The sequence below is a fragment of the Aethalodelphis obliquidens genome, unplaced genomic scaffold (genome assembly GCF_003676395.1).
Source record: "Aethalodelphis obliquidens isolate GAN/ISIS:26980383/991018 unplaced genomic scaffold, ASM367639v1 scaffold14, whole genome shotgun sequence".
NCBI lineage: Eukaryota > Metazoa > Chordata > Mammalia > Artiodactyla > Delphinidae > Aethalodelphis > Aethalodelphis obliquidens.
This window is the reverse complement of record NW_020837958.1, coordinates 28,273,597-28,293,889: the sequence shown is the minus strand read 5'-3', so window position 1 is coordinate 28,293,889 and position 20,293 is coordinate 28,273,597. Positions and strand designations below refer to the sequence as shown.

At 38.7% G+C, this 20,293-nt stretch overlaps 1 long non-coding RNA gene across 1 annotated transcript; it reads right to left on the bottom strand.

Moving 5' to 3' along the window:
* Nucleotides 1–1,970: 1,970 nt before the first annotated feature.
* Nucleotides 1,971–20,254, bottom strand: LOC113624959 (uncharacterized). Its single transcript, XR_003434521.1, has 3 exons — nt 20,154–20,254; nt 17,599–17,680; nt 1,971–2,018 (listed from the first exon to the last, which is right to left on the bottom strand). It is a non-coding gene; the product is annotated as an uncharacterized LOC113624959 (long non-coding RNA).
* Between the last annotated feature and the right edge of the window lie 39 nt (nt 20,255–20,293).

Genomic DNA, 20,293 nt, shown 5'->3' with positions numbered 1-20,293 from the left:
AAGAGACATGTACCACAATGTCATTGCAGCACTATTTACAGTAGCCAGGACATGGAACCAACCTAAATGTCCATCGACAGATGAATGGATAAAGATGTGGCACATATATATACAATGGAATATTACTCAGCCATAAAAAGAAACAAAATTGAGTTATCTGTAGTGAGGTGGATGGACCTAGAGATGGTCATACAGAGTGTAGTAAGTCAGAAAGAGAAAAACAAATACTGTATGCTAACACATATAAATGGGATCTAAAAAAAAAAAATGGTACTGATGAACCTAGTGGCAGGGCAGGAATAAAGATGTAGACGAAGAGAATGGACTTGAGGACATGGTTAGGAGAGGGGGAAGCTGGGGCAAAGTGAGACTAGCATCGACATATATACACTACTGAATGTAAAATAGCTAGTGGGAAGCAGCAGTATAGCACAGGGAGATAAGTTCGGTGCTTTGCAATGACCTACAGAGGGGGGATAGGGAGGATGCGAGGGAGGCTCAAGAGGGAGGGGATATGGGGACATATGTATGCATATGGCTGATTCACTTTGGTGTACAACAGAAATTAATATAGTATTGTGAAGCAATTATACTACAATAAAGTTTTTTTTTTTTTAAAAAGAATGCATATGGGCTTCCCTGGTGGCGCAGTGGTTGAGAGTCCGCCTGCCGATGCAGGGGACACGGGTTCGTGCCCCGGTCCGGAATATCCCACATGCCACGGAGCAGCTGGGCCTGTGAGCCATGGCCACTGGGCCTGCGCGTCCAGAGCCTGTGCTCCACAACGGGAGAGGCCACAACAGTGAGAGGCCTGCTTACCGCAAAAAAAAAAAAAAAAAAAAAAAAAGAATGCATAGTGGAGGAAGGAGAGGATGCGTTCTAAATGAAGCCTTCAGATCAAATGCAGCAATAGAGGCTGTAGCTCTTCCAACACACCTCCCTCAGGAAGCAAGTTTCCCCTCAGAAAGAGAGGCCCACGGGCAGCATGGAGGAGGTGCTCCCTGTACAGTGTAGGTCTGCATGGCACAATAGGTGGACTATGGCAGCTATGAGCTCTCAGGTCTCTGACTCCAGGGACCATAATTGACTGTAGGCCTCTGCTGTTGTGCTTGGAAATTCATCCTTATGTTTGTGCCAAGGCCATGCTTCCCTAGCCAGTGACTGAGCACAGCAAGGATACTAAGGTAGGCCCCTTCCTGGGAGACTTGTTACTCTTCTTATGGAGACTTCAGCTGGAAGGCTACCTGATGGCCTGGAAAAGTTTTCTTAGAGCTGCATGGCTGTCTAAGCATTCCCCCCTTCCTCCCTTCCTCCCTTTATCCCTCCCTCCCTCCCTCCCTCCTGTCTTTCCTTCCTCCTTCCCTCCCTTCCTCTCTCCTTTCCTTCTTTCCTTCCTTCTTCCCTCTTTCCTCCCTTCTTCCCTTCTTTCCTCCCTTCCTTCCTTCCTTCTATCCTTCACTCAGGGTCAGAGCTGTACTGCAGTCTGACAGATCTCCCAGCCTTCTCTGGCTCCCTACCCATTTTCTCTCTCAAAGACATTTCCCTTAATAAATTCCTTGCACATTTAATCCTGTCTTGATGTCTGCTTTTCAGAGGACCCAGGAAATGAACTAACTACCAATCAGCCATCCATTCATCTATTTGTATAGAACCCTGAGTTTATTCTGATTCCCTCAATTTCACTCTATTACCATAGGGTTCATTCTAGCCTTCTTCCTTTCCATATTTGAACTCATTTCTGACAGTGAGAAATCTAGAAATTATTCACATATGTTTACTAAGTTTCTCTGTCTTAGAATGCACAAAAGGTAGTTTCAGAATTACTAACTTGGGCTTCCCTGGTGGCGTAGTGGTTGAGAGTCCGCCTGCCGATGCAGGGGACACGGGTTCATGCCCCGGTCCGGGAAGATCCCACATGCCGCGGAGCGGCTGGGCCTGTGAGCCATGGTCGCTGAGCCTGCGCGTCCGGAGCCTGTGCTCCGCAATGGGAGAGGCCACAACAGTGAGAGGCCCGTGTACTGCAAAAAACAAAAACAAAAACAAAAACAGAATTACTAACTTGCTCCATGGCAAAAAGCAAACTAACAAACTAGAGTTTAAAACCTGCTTACAGATATTTTGGATTTAACACCAAATGCAAAGGCAATAAGCACAAAAGTAAACAAGTGGGACTACATCAAACTAAAAAGCTTCTGCACAGAAAACAAAACCATCAACAAAATGAAAAGGCAACCTATGGAGTAGGAGAAAATATTTGCAAATCATATGTCTGATAAGGGGTTAATATTGAAAAAATATAAGGAACTCATCAAACTCAATAGCAAAAAACCAAATAACCCAATTAAAAAATGGGCAAAGGGGCAAACTATTATATATAGAATGGATAAAAAACAAGGTCCTACTGTACAGCATACGGAACTGTATTCAATATCCTGTGATAAACCATAATGGAAAAGAATACAGAAAAGAATGTATATATATGTATAACTGTCACTTTGCTATACAGCAGAAATTAATACAACATTGTAAATCAACCATACTTCAATAAAATAATGGGCAAAGGTTCTGAATAGATATTTCTCCAAAGAAAACATACAAATGACCAACAGGTACGTGAAAAGGTGCTCAACGTTATTAATCATCAGAGAAATGCAAATCAAAACCACAATGAGATATCAACTCACACCTGTTATTTAGTTCATGATTTCAGTTATGGGCTAATTCCATTGCCAAGGAAAGTGCCAGACTGATCCATAGACTAAACTGGAACCCATATCCAAGATTAGACCTGCTGACCAATCCTATTTCAGTATATGTGCTGCCAAAGCAAGCACTGACCAATCCTAGCACATCAGTTCAGAAACCAGTTTACAGTCCAGCCAGAATCCCAGCCAGTACCATCTCAGTATAATGTTGTACCCAGAGTTGTGTCGACACAGATAGACAAACATGTCCTCAGCTAAGAGATCAGTCCAACTCAGAACATAGTTATGTGCCAGTCCACCTTGACGTAGAAACCAAACAACTCCTGACTAACCCAGATTAGGGCCAAGGCCTGGTTTCTGATGGCTCGCCGGCTCCTTAGTTGTGGCATGAGAACTCTTAGTTGCAGCACGCATGTGGGATCTAGTTCCCTGACCAGGCATCGAACCCGGGCCTCCTGCATTGGGCGCACGGAGTCTTAACCACTGCGCCACCAGGGAAGTCCCCCCCATAACCTTTTGACCTAGTAGATTTCTATACTTGCTTATGACCATTCATTCAACACATTTATTAAATGTCTTTAGATTGCTAGGCCCTGGAGAAACGAAACTACTGCCTTTAAGTAAGTCACCGTCTTTAATTCTACCCAAGAAGATTAATAAATTAAAAAAAACTACTGCAGTTCTAAAATAAAGGTATAAGTTCTTTAATAAAGGTATCTTCAAAATTCTATGAGAGCCTAATAAACGAGTTGTTTCTTTTCTTTCTTTTTTTTTTTTGGCCACGCCATGCGGCATGTGGGATCTTAATTCCCCGACCAGGGATTGAACCCGTGATCCCCCTTCATTGGAAGCATGGAGTCTTAACTGCTGCACCACCCCAGAAGTCCCAGAATTTTTTTTTTTAATGCTAGGAAGGTATAGTTAGAGAAAGTGATTTCTCTACTGTTCTTTGAAAAATGACTAGTTTAGTGAGAGAGAAAAACATTACAAGAAAAGAAGCAGTCTGTGCCAAGGCATGCAGGCAGTGAGGAGAATAGGATGCCCCAAGGACAAACAGTTGATGATGCTATGGAATGTCTTATTCTTTGGAGACATAATGGTTTATACCACTTAGGGATAATGAGATTTGTTCTAAACTTGACCCATGGATGTTTGACACAAAGGACACTCGACAATATACAAATATATAATAAAAATTATGTCAACATTAGTGAATTTGGGAGGAAAGTATCTTATGAATTAAATTCCATCGATCCAGTTTAATTCCTTGATTAATACATAGACTGCATAATGGAGGCAAAATCCTCTGAGGTCAGAGTGGCAGAATCAGAAAGAATATTATTGGGATTAAAATGGCAGGATATAAACATCCTGCTGCTTCTACTCTTGTCACAATGAATTTTCCAAGGTCTCTATACCTTATGTCATAGATTACCTTCCCCTCCTACAACATTGACTCACCTCTTTGTTATATGGAATTCCCCAAACTAGTGTCACAAACTTAAAAGCCTACAAGTGCTAGGTGGATAATATGAGTAAAGCTGGCTAAGTGGGATTGTAAACTAATAAGTATCTGCCTTGTCCAAAGAGGGAAGCTGTTACTTTGCTCCAGCCAGTTGTTGCCATGTAGGAATACAAGCTAAGGACTGTCAGAACTCCAATATTTTCAAGAGAGAAGCCAGAAATGCTGATTTTTATTATGGGAACTTGTGACTTGGTAACTAGTTGGAAAAAACCCCAACCCTATAAGCAGGTCAAACAACATGTCTATGGGTCTGATTCTACCCCTGGGCACCAGTTGGTTAACTTTTTTAGTTTTCTATGATATCATACTTAAAGGAATGAAGGACTGTTCCGTCTCCTGACATTACTGGATTCCCAAATAAGGACTCAATCTCTTTCTCTTGTGAAGAACTATTTTGTACCACCCTCTAGTAATTGCAGTTTGCCCATTCCTTTAAGCATCAAGTTTTATGCTTAAAACCTCTCTTGTGATAACATGAACTATACCAACAATCTTCCCCTCCATTCTTGAATTTCCCTGGCCACACCCTACCCTTTATGACCTCATGAATTGCCCTACCACCTTGGAATGACAACCCATGCCTCCATACCATTGCAATCATTTGCCTATTTCTTTGTATCATGCCCCATGATATCATGTATTAACCTCATTCAGGACTGCAACATAGGATGGGAAGTGGGAAGATAAAATCTGTATGGCATCACAAAAGCATGAGGTTGCTTGGGAAACTTCATGATGTCATAAGAAAATTTCTACATTAAAAGGATCATAGGGACTTCCCTGGTGGCGCAGTGGTTAAGAGTCCACCTGCCAATGCAGGGGACATGGGTTCGAGCCCTGGTTTGGGAGGATCCCACATGCTGCGGAGCAACTAAGCCTGTGTGCCACAACTACTGAGCCTCCGCTCTAGAGCCCATGAGCCACAACTACAGAGCCCGGGTGCCACAACTACTGAAGCCCGCACGCCTAGAGCCCGTGCTCCGCAACAAGAGAAGCCATGACAATGAGAAGCCCACACACCGCAACAAAGAGTAGCCCCTGCTCACCACAACTAGAGAAAGCCCGCATGCAGCAACAAAGACCCAACAGAGCCAAAAATAAATAAATAATAAAATAAAATAAAATGGGCAAAGGCCTTGAATAAACATCTCTCTAAAAAAAAAAAAGGATCATAAAAGTTAGAGAAGGATGTGTAAATACTGTGATTTAGATCTCGTTAGAGTGAGTAAAAAGTATAAATTCAGTTTTCCAAGTATTTCAGGCAAACATCTATCATAGTGAAGTTTTATAGGAGATCCCTAAAGAGATTCTGCTTTCTGGATATACTGTTTATTCTTTAGGGGGAGTGAGAGGTTATCTTTTTTTTAACTTCATAAAGTGAAAATCTAGTGATTGGGAATAAGATTTATATAACTACAGTCATTGCACATTATAAGGTTTTTTGCTGAACAGAAACAAAAATTATGAATGTAGCACACAATATTTATTTGATAACATTCCTTACGGCAGCATGACTGAATTTTTTTCTCACTAAATTCTTGTAATCTATGGAACACATACTTCATACTACTTTGTTTCTAGTTTCTTCTTTTTTTTTTTTTTAGGATTCCTAAGTGGGAGTAAAATTATCATTCTTAGGATGCTATAAAACTTTTTGGGTAGAGATAGTCTAATTTTTAAAGTATGGGACTCTTTAAATTATTGTCATTGTAACATGGATCTAGATATTGTTTTTACTGTCTATTGATTTACTCTTATTAATATTTGTCTCCTTTGTGATGATCACTAATATCAGCAGGCAGAGGACACAATTTCCATTCTCCTTATAAAGGAAAAAAAAGATAAAAACAAGAATCAAATCCCTTTGTCAAAATACTGAGAAAAAACATCCCCAACAACATGAATACCTAAGATAATTAGGTGATTGTCCTTTCATTCACTCATTCATTCAACAAATATGTATTGATTGCCTACTATATGTATCAGACACTGTGCTAGGCTCTGGGTAAATGGTGAAAAACAAATCAAATATGGTCTATACTCTCATGGATCTTCTGGTCTAGTGAAAGAGACAGACAAAAAACAATTAAGGAAAGAAGTGCATATATATGTATACCTATATATGTAAATGAATTTCACATATATGTAAATGTATATATACATATTATTATGGAGAATAATGGAAAGGAGGAGAGGAAAATTACTTTAGGTTGAGTAGTCAGAGTGGGTTTTTCTGAGGCAATGGCAAGCTGAGTACAAGTGAAGAAGGATCCGGCCATGTAAAATGTAGGGGAAATAGTGGTCTACCGAAGGGGGTATACTTGAGCAAAGGCCTTAGCTGGGAATGGTTTCTAAGAACAACAACAATAAAAAATCAACATGGCTAGAGCAGAAGCAAAAAGAACTACAAGTCTGCAACCTGTGGAACAAAAACCACATCCACAGAAAGACAGACAAAATGAAAAGGCAGAGGACTAAGTACCAGATGAAGGAACAAGATAAAACCCCAGAAAAACAACTAAATGAAGTGGAGATAGGCAACCACCCAGAAAAAGAATTCAGAATAATGATAGTGAAGATGATCCAGGTCCTTGGAAAAAGAATGGAGGCAAAGATTGAGAAGATGCAAGGAATGTTTAACAAAGACCTAGAAGAATTAAAGAACAAACACCTAGAAGAATTAAAGAACAAACAGACATGAACAATACAATAACTGAAATGAAAAATACAGTGGAAGGAATCAGTATCAGAATAACTGTGGCAGAAGAAAGGATAAGTGACCTGGAAGACAGAATGATGGAATTCACTGCCGTGGAACAGAATAAAGAAAAAAGAATGAAAAGAAATGAAAACAGTCTGAGACCTCTGGGACAACATTAAACGCAACAATATTCACATTATAGGGGTCCTAGAAGGAGAAGAGAGAGAGAAAGGACTGAGAAAATATTTGAAGAGATGACAGTCAAAAACTTCCCTAACATGGGAAAGGAAATAGCCACCCAAGTTAAGGAAGCACAGAGAGTCCCAGGCAAGATAAACCCAAGGAGAAACACGCTGAGACATATAGTAATCAAACTGACAAAAATTAAGGACAAAGAAAATTATTGAAAGCAACAAGGGAAAAATGACAAATAACATACAAGGGAACTTCCATAAGGTTAACGGCTGATTTCTCAGCAGAAACTCTACAAGCCAGAAGGGACTGGCATGATATACTTAAAGTGATGAAAGGGAAGAAACTACAACCAAGATTACTCTACCTGGCAAGGAACTCATTCAGATTCGATGGAGAAATCAAAAGCTTTACAGACAAGGAAAAGCTAAGAGAATTCAGGACCACCAAACCACCTCTACAACAAATGCTAAGGGAACTTCTCTAAGTGGGAAACACAAGAGAAGAAAAGGACCTACTAAAAAAAAAAAAACAATTAAGAAAATGGTAATAGGAACATATATATTGATAATCACCTTAAATGTGAATGGATTAAATGCTCCAACCAAAAGACACAGGCTCACTGAATGGATACAAAAACAAGACCCATATATGTGCTGTCTACAAGAGACCCACTTCAGAACTAGGGACACATACAGACTGAAAGTGAGGGGATGGAAAATGATATTCCATGCAAATGGAAATCAAAAGAAACCTGGAGTAGCAATACACATATCAGATAAAATAGACGTTAAAATAAAGACTATGACAAGAGAAAAAGAAGGACACTACATAATGATCAAAGGATCAATCCAAGAAGAAGATATAACAATTATAAATATATATGCACCCAACATAGGAGCACCTCAATACATAAGGCAACTGCTAACAGCTCTAAAAGAGGAAATCAACAGTAACACAATAATAGTGGGGGACTTTAACACCTCACTTACACCAATGGACATATCATCCAGACTGAAAATTAATAAGGAAAAACAAGCTTTAAATGACACAATAGATAGATTTAATTGATAATTATAGGACATTCCATCCAAAACCAGCAGATTACATTTTCTTCTAAAGTGCACATGGAACATTCTCCAGGATAGATCATATCTTGGGTCACAAATCAAGCCTCAGAAAATTTAAGAAAATTGAAATCATATCAAGCATCTTTTCTGACCACAGCGCTATGAGATTAGAAATAAACTACAGGGCAAACAATGTAAAAAACACAAACACATGAGGCTAAAAAATACACTACTTAATAACCAAGAGATCACTGAAGAAATCAAAGAGGAAATCAAACAACACCTAGAGACAAATGACAACAAAAACACGATGATCCAAAACCTATGGGATGCAGCAAAAGCAGTTCTAAGAGGGAAGTTTATAGCAATACAAGCCTACTTCAAGAAATAAGAAAAATCTCAAATAAACAATCTAACCTTACACCTAAAGGAACTAGAGAAAGAAGAACAAACAAAACCCAAAGTTAGTAGAAGGAAAGAAATCATAAAGATCAGAGCAGAAATAAATGAAATAGAAACAAAGAAAACAATAGCAAAGATCAATAAAACTAAAAGCTGGTTCTTTGAGAAGATAAACAAAACTGATAACCCTTTAGCCAGACTCATCAAGAAAAAGAGGGAGAGGACTCAAATCAATAAGATTAGAAATGAAAAAGAGGTTACAATGGACACTGCAGAAATACAAAGCATCATAAGAGACTACTACAAGCAACTCTATGCCAATAAAATGGACGACCAGGAAGAAACGGACAAATTCTTAGAAAGCTATAACCTTGCAAGACTGAACCAGGAAGAAACAGAAAATACGAACAGACCAATCACAAGTAATGAAATTGAAAGTGTGATTAAAAATCTTCCAAAAAACAAAAGTCCAAGACCACCATCACCCTGATACCCAAACCAGACAAAGATACTACAAAAAAAGAAAATTATAGATCAATATCACTGATTACTATAGATGCAAAAATCCTCAGCAAAATACTAGCAAACAGAATCCAACAACACATTAAAAGGATCATACACCATGATCAAGTGGGATTTATCCCAGGGATGCAAGGATTCTTCACTATATGCAAGTCAATCAATGTGATACACCATATTAGCATATTGAAGTATAAAAACCATATGATCATCTCAATAGATGCAGAAAAAGCTTTTGACAAAATTCAACACCCATTGATGATAAAAACTCTCCAGAAAGTGGGCATTAAAGGAACCTAACTCAACATAATAAAGGCCACATATGACAAACGCACAGCAAACATCATTCTCAATGGTGAAAATCTGAGAGCATTTCCTCTAAGATTAGGAAAAAGACAAGGATGTCCATTCTCACCACTATTATGAAACATAGTTTTGGAAGTCCTAGTCACGGCAATCAGAGAAGAAAAAGAAATAAAAGGAATACAAATTGGAAAAGAAGACATAAAACTGTCACTGTTTGCAGATGACATGATATTATACACAGAAAATCCTAAAGATGCCACCAGAAAACTACTAGAGCTAATCAATGAATTTGGTAAAGTTGCAGGATACAAAATTAATGCACAGAAGTCTCTTGCATTCCTATACACTAAGAACGAAAGATCAGAAAGAGAAATTAAGGAAACAATCCCATTCACCATTGCAACAAAAAGAATAAAATACCTAGGAATAAACCTACCTAAGGAGGTAAAAGACCTGTACTCAGAAAACCATAAGACACTGATGAAATAAATCAAAGATGACACAAACAGATGGAGAGATATACCATGTTCTTCGATTGGAAGAATCAATACTGTGAAAATGACTATACTACCCAAAGCAATCTACAGATTCAATGCAATCCATATCAAATTACCAATGGCAATTTTTACAGACTAGGACAAAAAAATCTTAAAATTTGTATGGAGACACAAAAGACCCCTAATAGCCAAAGCAATCTTGAGGGAAAAAAACGGAGCTGGAGGAATCAGGCTCCCTGACTTCAAACTATACTACAGAGTTACAGTAATCAAGACAATATGGTACAGACACAAAAGCAGAAATATAGATGAATGGAACAGGATAGAAAGCCCAGAGATAAACCCACGTACCTATGGTCAACTAATCTATGACAAAGGAGGCAAGGATATACAATGGAGAAAAGACAGTCTCTTAATAAGTAGTACTGGGAAAACTGGATAGCTACATGTAAAAGAATGAAATTAGAACATTCCCTAACACCATACACAAAAATAAACTCAAAATGGATTAAAGACCTAAATGTAAGACAGGACACTATAAAACTCTTAAAGGAAAGCATAGGAAGAACACTCTTTGACATAAATCACAGCAAGATCTTTTTTGACCCACTTGCTAGTAATGGAAATAAAAACAAAAATAAACAAATGGGACCTAATGAAACTTAAAAGCTTTTTCACAGCAAAGGAAACTATAAACAAGATGAAAAGACAACCCTCAGAATGGGAGAAAATATTTGCAAACGAATTGACGGACAAAGGATTAATCTCAAAAATATATAAACAGCTCATTTAGCTCAATATTAAAAAAACAAACAACCCAATTCAAAAATGGGCAGAAGACCTAAATAGACGTTTCTCCAAAGAAGACATACAGATGGCCAAGAAGCACATGAAAAGCTGCTCAACATCATTAATTATTAGAGAAATGTAAATCAAAACTACAATGAGGTATCACCTCACACCAGTTAGAATGGGCATTATCAGAAAATCTACAAACAACAAATGCTGGGGAGGGTGTGGAGAAAAGGGAACCCTCCTGTACTGTTGGTGGGAATGTAAACTGATACAGCCACTATGGAGAACAGTATGGAGCTTCCTTAAAAAACTAAAAATAGAATTATAGTATGACCCAGCAATCCCACTACTGGGCATATACCCAGAGAAAACCGTAACTCAAAAAGACACATGCACCCAAATGTTCATTGCCTCACTATTTACAATAGCCAGGTCATGAAAACAACTTAAATGCCCACTGACAGACAAATGGATAAAGAAGATGTGGTACATACATACAATGGAATATTACTCAGCCATAAAAAGGAACGGAATCAGGTCATTTGTAGAGTCGTGGATGGACCTAGAGACTGTCACACAGAGTGAAGTACGTCAGAAAGAAAAACAATTATCATATATTAACACATATATGTGGAATCTAGAAAAATGGTGCAGATGATCAGTTTGCAAGGCAGAAATAATAGACACAGATGTAGAGAACAAACATATGGACACCGAGGGAAAGTGGGGTGGGGGTGTGGTGGTGGGATGAATTGGGAGATTGGGATGGACATATATATACTAATATGTATAAAATAGAGAAGTAATAGGAGCCTGCTGTATAAAAAATAAATAAAATTTAAAAATCAAACAAAAAAATCAACATGGCTAGAGTATAGTGATTGAGAAGGATGGTAGTGAGAAATAAGGTTGAATGGAGAGCTAGGAGACCTCATGAAGAAGCTTGATAGATAGAGCAAGGAGTTTGGAATAGAAGCCATTGTTTTCAAGTAGAGCAGTGCTATGTTTTAAAGATCACCCCAACTGCTGTGTGGAGAATGGAATATAGGTGATCAGAGTGGGTGTAGGACACTACTTTAGAGGCTATCTGCAGTATTCCAGTGAGAAATGATGACTTGGACTGGGTTGGTAGCAGCAGAGAGGGAAGTAGATTATGTATTTCAGAGTAGAGTCAACAGAACTTGCTGATGAATTAGATATGTAATATGAAGGAACATTAAGAATCAGGAATGACTCATAGGGTTTGGCTTGAACAACAGGTGCATTCCATTTACTGAAATGAAAAAGATAGAGTGCTAATAGGTTCTCTGGGAAGCAGATGCTGACACAGAGTTAGGTGTGCAAAAAGTTTCTCAGGGAATAACACTTGTAAAAGGAAAAGAGGCAGAAGCATAGTTGTATAGAGAGAGGTTGCAAGCATGATGCAAACCTGACAAAGTCTCTGCCAGCCCAGTGGGGAGTACCAGAGCACAGACTGCTAGTTAGTAGAGTTCTGTGTTGGACTAGGTCCTTGTACTACCACCTTGCTCATTCATTGGCTGGGAGCCTCCCCAAGAACAGTATGCCGTTAGTTATACCCCAAGAAGAGTGTAACTGGCTCTAAAGGTGAGGTGGACCCTGAAACAGGTAAGAGCTGGAATCTGTCAGTTAACCACATTCGTCACAGCTGGGCAGGCAGTTCTTCCTTGAAGGGGAATGTAAGTAAGCACATCTCCATGTCCACCACAGGGAACAACAGGTAGGAAAAGATCAAGAATTTAGTTTTCGATAGGAGCGGGGCTAAGACAGTTAATTAGATCATTCATTCATCAAATATTTATTGAGCTTCTATAATAGACCATTCAAATGGAAATGTCAGGTGCATAGTTGGTAGCGAGTTCACAAGAGATGTTTGGGCCTGAGATACTTGAGAATTAGCATATATATGATATTTAAGGTCACAGATCGGCTGGCATCACCTACTAAGAGACAAAATGGTTTTTAACCCTGAGAAATATCACTTCTCTAGGGACTGTTTGGAGGCAATTTGGGTCGTCACACTGACTAAGGGGACAAGGGGGACACTACTGGCATTTAGTGGGTAGGGTCTAGGATTGTAAAACATCCTGAAATACATGGGAAATTCTACTCAGTGAAGAAGTGTCCAACATAAAATGCCAATAGAGCCTGGGTGGAAAAATTGGCTGTAGACAGAGAAGTGGTCCCAGAACCAAGCCTTGGGACATTCCAACTTTAAGAAGTTGGGTAATGGAGAAGAAGCTGGCAAAGGAGACCAAAAAAGGAGTACCTAGAAAGGTAGAAGGAAAACTAGAAGTGAGTGGTGTCAGATGCCAAGAGTGCAGAGTGTTTCAAGGAGAGAGGCAGGTCAGCAGCAAAGAATGTTGCTGAGCAGTTGAATACGATGAGGACAGACAAGTGTCCACTCAAAGGAGAGCTTAATACTGTAAGAGCCATCTCAGAGGAGTGGTGGAGATGGAAGCCAGATGGGCACAAGCTGAGAGTAAAGGAAGGGGAGCAAGCAGAGAAAGGAAATTTTTAAAGGAATTTGAATAAACAATAAGCAGAGAAACAAGATGGAGGATGATTTGGGGTCAAGGGAAGGATTTTATTTCAAATATTTTACTATCAAAGTTTTAAACATGCCGGAAGTTGAAAGAATATTACAGTAAATCTCACTAAGTTCTATCATTAACATTTTACTATGCTTGCTTTATCATATATAATATTTTTTATGTGGACTATTTTTAAAGTCTTTATTGAATTTGTTGCAATATTGCTTCTGTTTTATGTTTTGGTGTTTTGGCCGTGAGGCATATGGGATCTTAGCTCCCTGACCAGGGATCGAACCCACACCGCCTGCGTTGGAAGGCAAGGACTGCCAGGGACGTCCCTATCATATCTTTTTATATATCCATAAGGAAGGAATTTCTAAAGATGAAAAACACTCCTAGAGCATGTTTGTATGCCTACAGTGTGATTCAACAGGTACGGAAGATTAATGAAAAAAGAAAGAAAGGGAATAACCAAGTGAGAAATGAAGCCCTTGAGAACTGAGGGAGGGGAACAGGATTCAGAGTACAGGTAAAGGGATTGCCTTTTGTTGTTACAGAGGGAAAAAAGAGCAAATGGTTACAGAATCATGGTGGTTTGTGGATTTAACTCAAAATGAATTAAAGACATGAATATAAGACCTGAAACCATAAAACTCCTAGAAGAACTTCAACATAGGTGGTAAGTTCCTGAACATCAATCTTGTTGATGATTTTTTTGGATTTGACACCAAAAGCAAAGGTAATAAAAGCAAAAATAAACAAGAGGGACTACATCAAATTAAAAAGCTTTTGCACTGCAAAGTAGAACATCAACAAAATGAAAAGGCAACCTATGGAATGGGGGAAAATATCTGCCAATCCTATATCTGATAAGGGGTTAATATCCAAAAATAAAAAGAACTCATACAACTCAATAACAAAAAACCAAATAATCCAATTTAAAAATGGGCAAAGGACTGGAATAAACATTTTTCCAAAGAAGATATTCAAATGGCCAACAGGTACATGAAAAGGTGCTCTACATCACTAATCTTCAGGGAAATGCAAATCAAAACCATAATGAGATATCACCTCACACCTGTGAGAATGGCTGTTACCAAAAAGACAAGAAATAAGTGTTGGTTCAGTATCCTATGATAAACCATAATGGAAAAGGATATATATATATACATAAAAGAATGTATATGTATGGGTAACTGAATCACTTTGCTGTACAGCAGAAATCAACGCAACATTGTAAATCAACTGTACTTCAATAAAAAATAAAAAAGAAATGTGTTGATATGGATGTGGAAAAAAGGGAACCCTAGTGCACCGTTGGTGGGAATGTAAGTTCATACAGCCACTATGGAACACGGTATGGAGTTTCCTCAAAAAATTAAAAATAGAATTACCATATGATCCAGCAATTCCACTGCTGGATATTTATCCAAAGGAAATGAAAATCCTAACTTGAAAAGATACCTGCATCCCTGTGTTCACTGCAGCATTATTTACAATAACCATGACATAGAAGCAACCTAAGTGTCCATCAGTGAATGAATGGATAATGAAAATGTGATATATATCTATATCACATTTTCATAATATATATATAATTATATATATATATATATATGCATATGCAAGATGGAATCTCCACCACTCCTCTGAGATGGCTTTTACAGTATTAAGCTCTCCTTTGAGTGGACACTTTTCTGTCCTCATCTTATTCAACTGCTCAGCAGCATTCTTTGCTGCTGACCTGTCTCTCTCCTTGAAAGACTTTGCACTCTTGGCGCATATATATATATATATGAATATTATTTAGCCATTAGAAAAAGAAGAAAGTCCTGCCATTTGTGACAACACGGATGAATGCTGATGGCATTATGCTAAGTGAAATAAGTCAGAGAAAGACAAATACCATGTGATCTCACTATATATGGAATCTAAAAAGCAAAAATAAAAACATGAACTCATAGATACAGAGAACAGATTGGTGGTTGCCAGAGGCAGTGGGTGGACAGTGGGTGAAATGGGTGAAGGTTGTCAAAAGGTACAAACTTCCAATTATAAAATAAATGATCCTAGGGATGTAAAGTACAGCATGGTGACTATATGGTTTATTATATTTTAATTTAATTAAAACAATTTTTAAATTGTGGTATAGTTGATTTACAATGTTGTGTTAGTTTCACATGTACAGCAAAGTGAATCTGTTATACATATACATGTATCCAGTCTTTTTTAGATTTCTTCCCATGTAGGCCATTACAGAGTATTGAGTAGAGTTCCCTGTGCTATACAGTAGGTTCTTATTAGTTATCTATTTTATATATAGTAGTGTGTTTATGTCAATCCCAATCTTCCAATTTATCCCTTCCCCCCCTTATACCCTGGTAACCGTAAGTTTATTTTCTACACCTGTAACTCTATTTCTGTTTTGTAGATAAGTTCATTTGTACCCTTTTTTTAGATTCCACATATAAGTGATATCATATGATGTTTGTCTTTCTCCATCTGACTTACTTCACTTAGTATGACAATCTCTAGGTCCATCCATATTGCTGCAAGTGGCATTATTTCGTTCTTTTTTATGGCTGAGTAACATTCCATTGTATATATGTACCACATCTTCTTTATCCATTCCTCTGTTGACGGACATTTAGGTTGCTTCCATGTCCTGGCTATTGTAAATAGTGCTGCAATGAACACTGGGGTGCATGTATCTTTTCGAATTATGGTTTTCTCTGGATATATGCCAAGGAGTGGGATTGCTGGATCATATGGTAGCTCTACTTTTAGTTTTTTAAGGAACCTCCATACTATTCTCCATAGTGGTTATACTGGTTTACATTCCCACCAGCAGTGTAGGAGGGTTCCCTTTTCTCCACACCCTCTCCAGCATTTATCATTTGTAGATTTTTTTGATGGTGGCCATTCTGACCAGTGTGAGTGATACCTCATTGTAGTTCTGATTTGCATTTCTCTAATAACTTGTGATGTTGAAGCATCTTTTCACGTGCTTTTTAACCATTTGTATGTTTTCTTTGGAGAAACGTCTATTGAGATCTTCTGCCCATTTTTTTGATTGGGTTGTTTGTTTTTTTGATATTGAGCTGCATGTGATGTTTGTATATTTTGGAGATTCATCCCTTGTAGGTTGCTTTGCTTGCAAATATTTTCTCCTATTCTAATGGTTGTCTTATGGTTTCCTTTGCTGTGCAAAAGCTTTTAAGTTTAATTAGGTTTTTACTTTAATTTTTATTGGAGTATAGTTGATTTACAATGTTGTGTTAGTTTTACGTGTACAGCAAAGTGAATCAGTTATACATATACATATATCCATCTTTTTTAGATTCTTTTCCCATATAGGTCCTTACAGAGTATTGAGTAGAGTTCCCTGTGCTATACAGCTGGTCCTTTATGTAGTGTGAAATACTGTATTTCACATTTGAAAGTTGCTAAAGAGAGTAAATCTTAAGTCTCAGCACAAGAAAAAACAATTGTATCTATGTGTGGTGATAGACATTAACTAGACATATTGTGGTGATCATTTTGCAATATATACATATTGAATATGTAATATTGAAACATTATGTTGTATACTTGAAACTAATATAAATGATATATGTCAATTATATCTCAATAAAATAAAGAAAAAAAAGGCTGATGTGATGAAGTTTGATCTAGGAACTAGCAATACTGCTAGTATTGCTAGTATTGCTAGTATTGCAACACTAGGGTATCACTCTAGTGTTTGTTAGAAATGCAGGCTGATGGGATGAAGTTTGATCTAGGGACTATTGCTAGTACTGCTAGTATTGCAACACTAGGGTATCACCCTAGTGTTTGTTAGAAATGCAGAATCTCAGGCCTCATTGTAGATCTACTGAATCAGAATCTGCATTTTAATAAGACCCCCCAGGTAATCTGTATGCACATTAAAGTTTGAGAAGCAATGGATTAGGGGATTTGACGAAGGTGAACATTTTTGCGGTCGGGATATTGACAAATGATTCTGGGTGAATTATCAAGATCAAAGGTTAGCAATTTTTTTTTTGTAAAGAGTCAGGTAGTAAATATATTTGGCTTTGAGGGCCATAGATTCTCCATTACAACCACTCAACCTTGCCCTTGTAATTCAAAAGCAATCAGAGACAATACATAGGCAAATGAGCGTGGCTGTTGAGAATGGCTGTGTTCCAATAAAACTATTTACAAAAACAGGCAGTTGGGTGATTTGGCCCAAGGGCCTAGTTTGCTGACCACTGACCTAGATCGTAATAAAACTGTTACATCTTGGTGCCCATGTACAGTGTACTGTGATTTTCCTCTTTCTGATTACTTACTGTCTCTTGTAAGTACTCCTGCCTCCCTCTCCCCCATTCTGAACACAGTGAAGAACTTGGCCAAGTGATGTCCTGTGGGATCCTAGAAGTGAGAAGGAGAAAATTGAAGTGTTAAAAAGCCAGAATCTCCCTGACACCTTTTTTTTTTTTTTCCTGGAAGACCAAGGTATGGGGCAGGCTTCACATCAGCTGGTTCTCTGGAGTTGTTTCCCTTTTATTTTCTCCTGGCCTCCAGTAAACTCATTTTGAGCTTTTCCTCTGAGCCAAGAAAAATCAAGCAAAGATATTTTATCCTTGCTTAGACCAGGTTGAGCAATAGCCCCTTGATGGCAGTGGCAGTGTTAATCAGAGAGGAGTTCAGAGGTAACAGGCTGGGGGCTTGCAGGGGTGGAGGGGGCAGAGAAATAATATTTATTGAGCATCTCTTCTCTAAGAGTTTACATACATCCTTTGAACCCTTACTGTAAGTTCAATATTATGCTCCCAGGTTACAGATGGAGAAACTGAGACTAATATTGTATCAGACATTAATATAGCACTTACTATGTGCCAGGCACTGCTCTGCTTTACAAATATAAACACATTCAATCCTCACAAGTCTATGAGGTGGGAACTATTATTGCCTCCATGTTATAGGTGAGGAAGCTATGCTATGGAGAGAGGTTAAGTAACTTGCCAGAAGATACTCTACTAATAAAGACAACTGAGTTTTTAATCCAGGCAGGGCTGGGACCCAGGTCTGGCTCCAAAGTCTTGTTTTTTCCCTCTCCAAGTTTGGGGTTTTACCTCTTAAGTAATAACATTTCCTTATAAGTCCCTCACATGAGCTCATAGTTCCAGGGCTCACTATCAACATTCCTATTTTTCTCTACCACAAGATAGTCTTTACTAGTATAAGAGATGCTGTTGCCTGCTTTACAGGCACATGACATTCTGAAATACCTTCCTCAGTGATCTCTCCTAATCCTGAGTCTTGCTGTTTCATCTTTGTTTTCCTGTCTTTCTTGTTTTCTTCTTCTTTCACCCCAGAATATTGCTGAGAATATTGCCAGCATCTCAGCCACCAAGCTAGTGTTATTTTTTTCTTTTCATTGTGTTGTTGGACTAATCCAATTTCTCATTTTCCATTCTTCTTCTCCACTGGATTACTAGATAATAGTAATAAATAATATTTATCTAGATAAATAATCTAGATAGATTATTACAAGATCTTTCAGGGTCTCCCCTTAAAGGGTTTATCCCAATTTTTAGGGCCTAGATCAGGCACAGTGTGCTTGGCCCTTTGGTAGATAGTGGGTAATAAAAATGTGGAAGATAGCTCCTGCCTTTGATGTATTTACAGTTTAGTGTTTTCCACAGTGATGGGATATGGTATTGTCTCCTGACCTAACAGTAACATTGCTTACTAATGGTACATAACCAATACCCCCGTATTAGTATTTCGCATGTTTTTCAAATAGAAATTTAGTCCTCCTATACCATAACCTCTTGAATATACTTTCTTTCTCTAGTGTTTTCACTTTTCAATCTCTCCATCAGAACCGAATATGATTATTTTCCTCACATTTGTCTCTGCTATTAAACCCTCAGTGAAGGCAGAGTCATAACATTCTAGGACTTTCATGATGATAAGGGAGATAGTTTGAGATTTTAAGAAAATGGACAAGTGTTTCCTCCTTAACCTTCAAAACAGCTTAACCTCCAGGCACTGTTGTAAGTATACAGATGAGAGGTGTGTAAGAGTAAAGACTGCTGGTCTTGGAATCCAGAGACCTGAATTATAGCCGTAGCTCAGCCACTAAAGTGAGAAGGGCTAACATTTACTGAGCACTTACTATATGCCTGTCACTTTTCTATTAACTTATGCTGTAAGGAGGAGGGTACTATTATTCTCATTTTACAGACAAAGAAAGTGAGGCACAGAGCACTTAAGTAACGCTGCGAGACAAGGAATTGGTTTGACATAGGCAGTCTGGCTCCAAATTTGTGACTTAGCTACTATTCTCTATTACTTCCTGATAAAAAAGAAGCTACCATTACTAACATATATGCAACAGGTTCTATACTGGTTTTCTGGAATCTTATCTAATCTTCACTAACAACTCTGAGGTATATACTATTTTTCACAAGGGAGAAAACTAAGGCTCGGAGAAAGATGCCATTATTTGGCAGACTTAAGTTTTGAAACCAGCCTTGAGGCTCCAACAGCTTCTCTAACCCTCGACCACTAATATCTTTGAAGCTGAGTTTTCCTATCTTTAAAATGAGGGTTGTGGAGTAGATGTCTCAGTTCCATGAGAAGGGTGTGAAGAAAAGACAGATGTCCGCAGCTGGGTGTGAGACAAGGTGAAATAAAAGCAATCAAGCCATAGTGGCCCAGGGCCCAGCAAAACGGGGGTGGGTGCGGTTACAAATATGAGGAAGATTCCCGCCATGGAGGAGGCCCGGGGTGTTAGACCCAAGCGAGGCCTGTGGGCGAAAACGAGCCTAACAGCCTGTCTCTGACCAGTCCGGGAGCTGCCGGCGCGGACCGGCGGCCGAAGGGGAGGAGATACCTGGGTTTTTGTCCGCGTCCCGGGTAAGCACCTCACCCACCCAAATCCTGCTCCACAGGACTCTCCATGAAAGCCAGAGAAGGAAGGGGCGCGGCTTCTCAGCCCGCTCCGCAGCGCGCCACGTCCCTCCTGGCTCACCC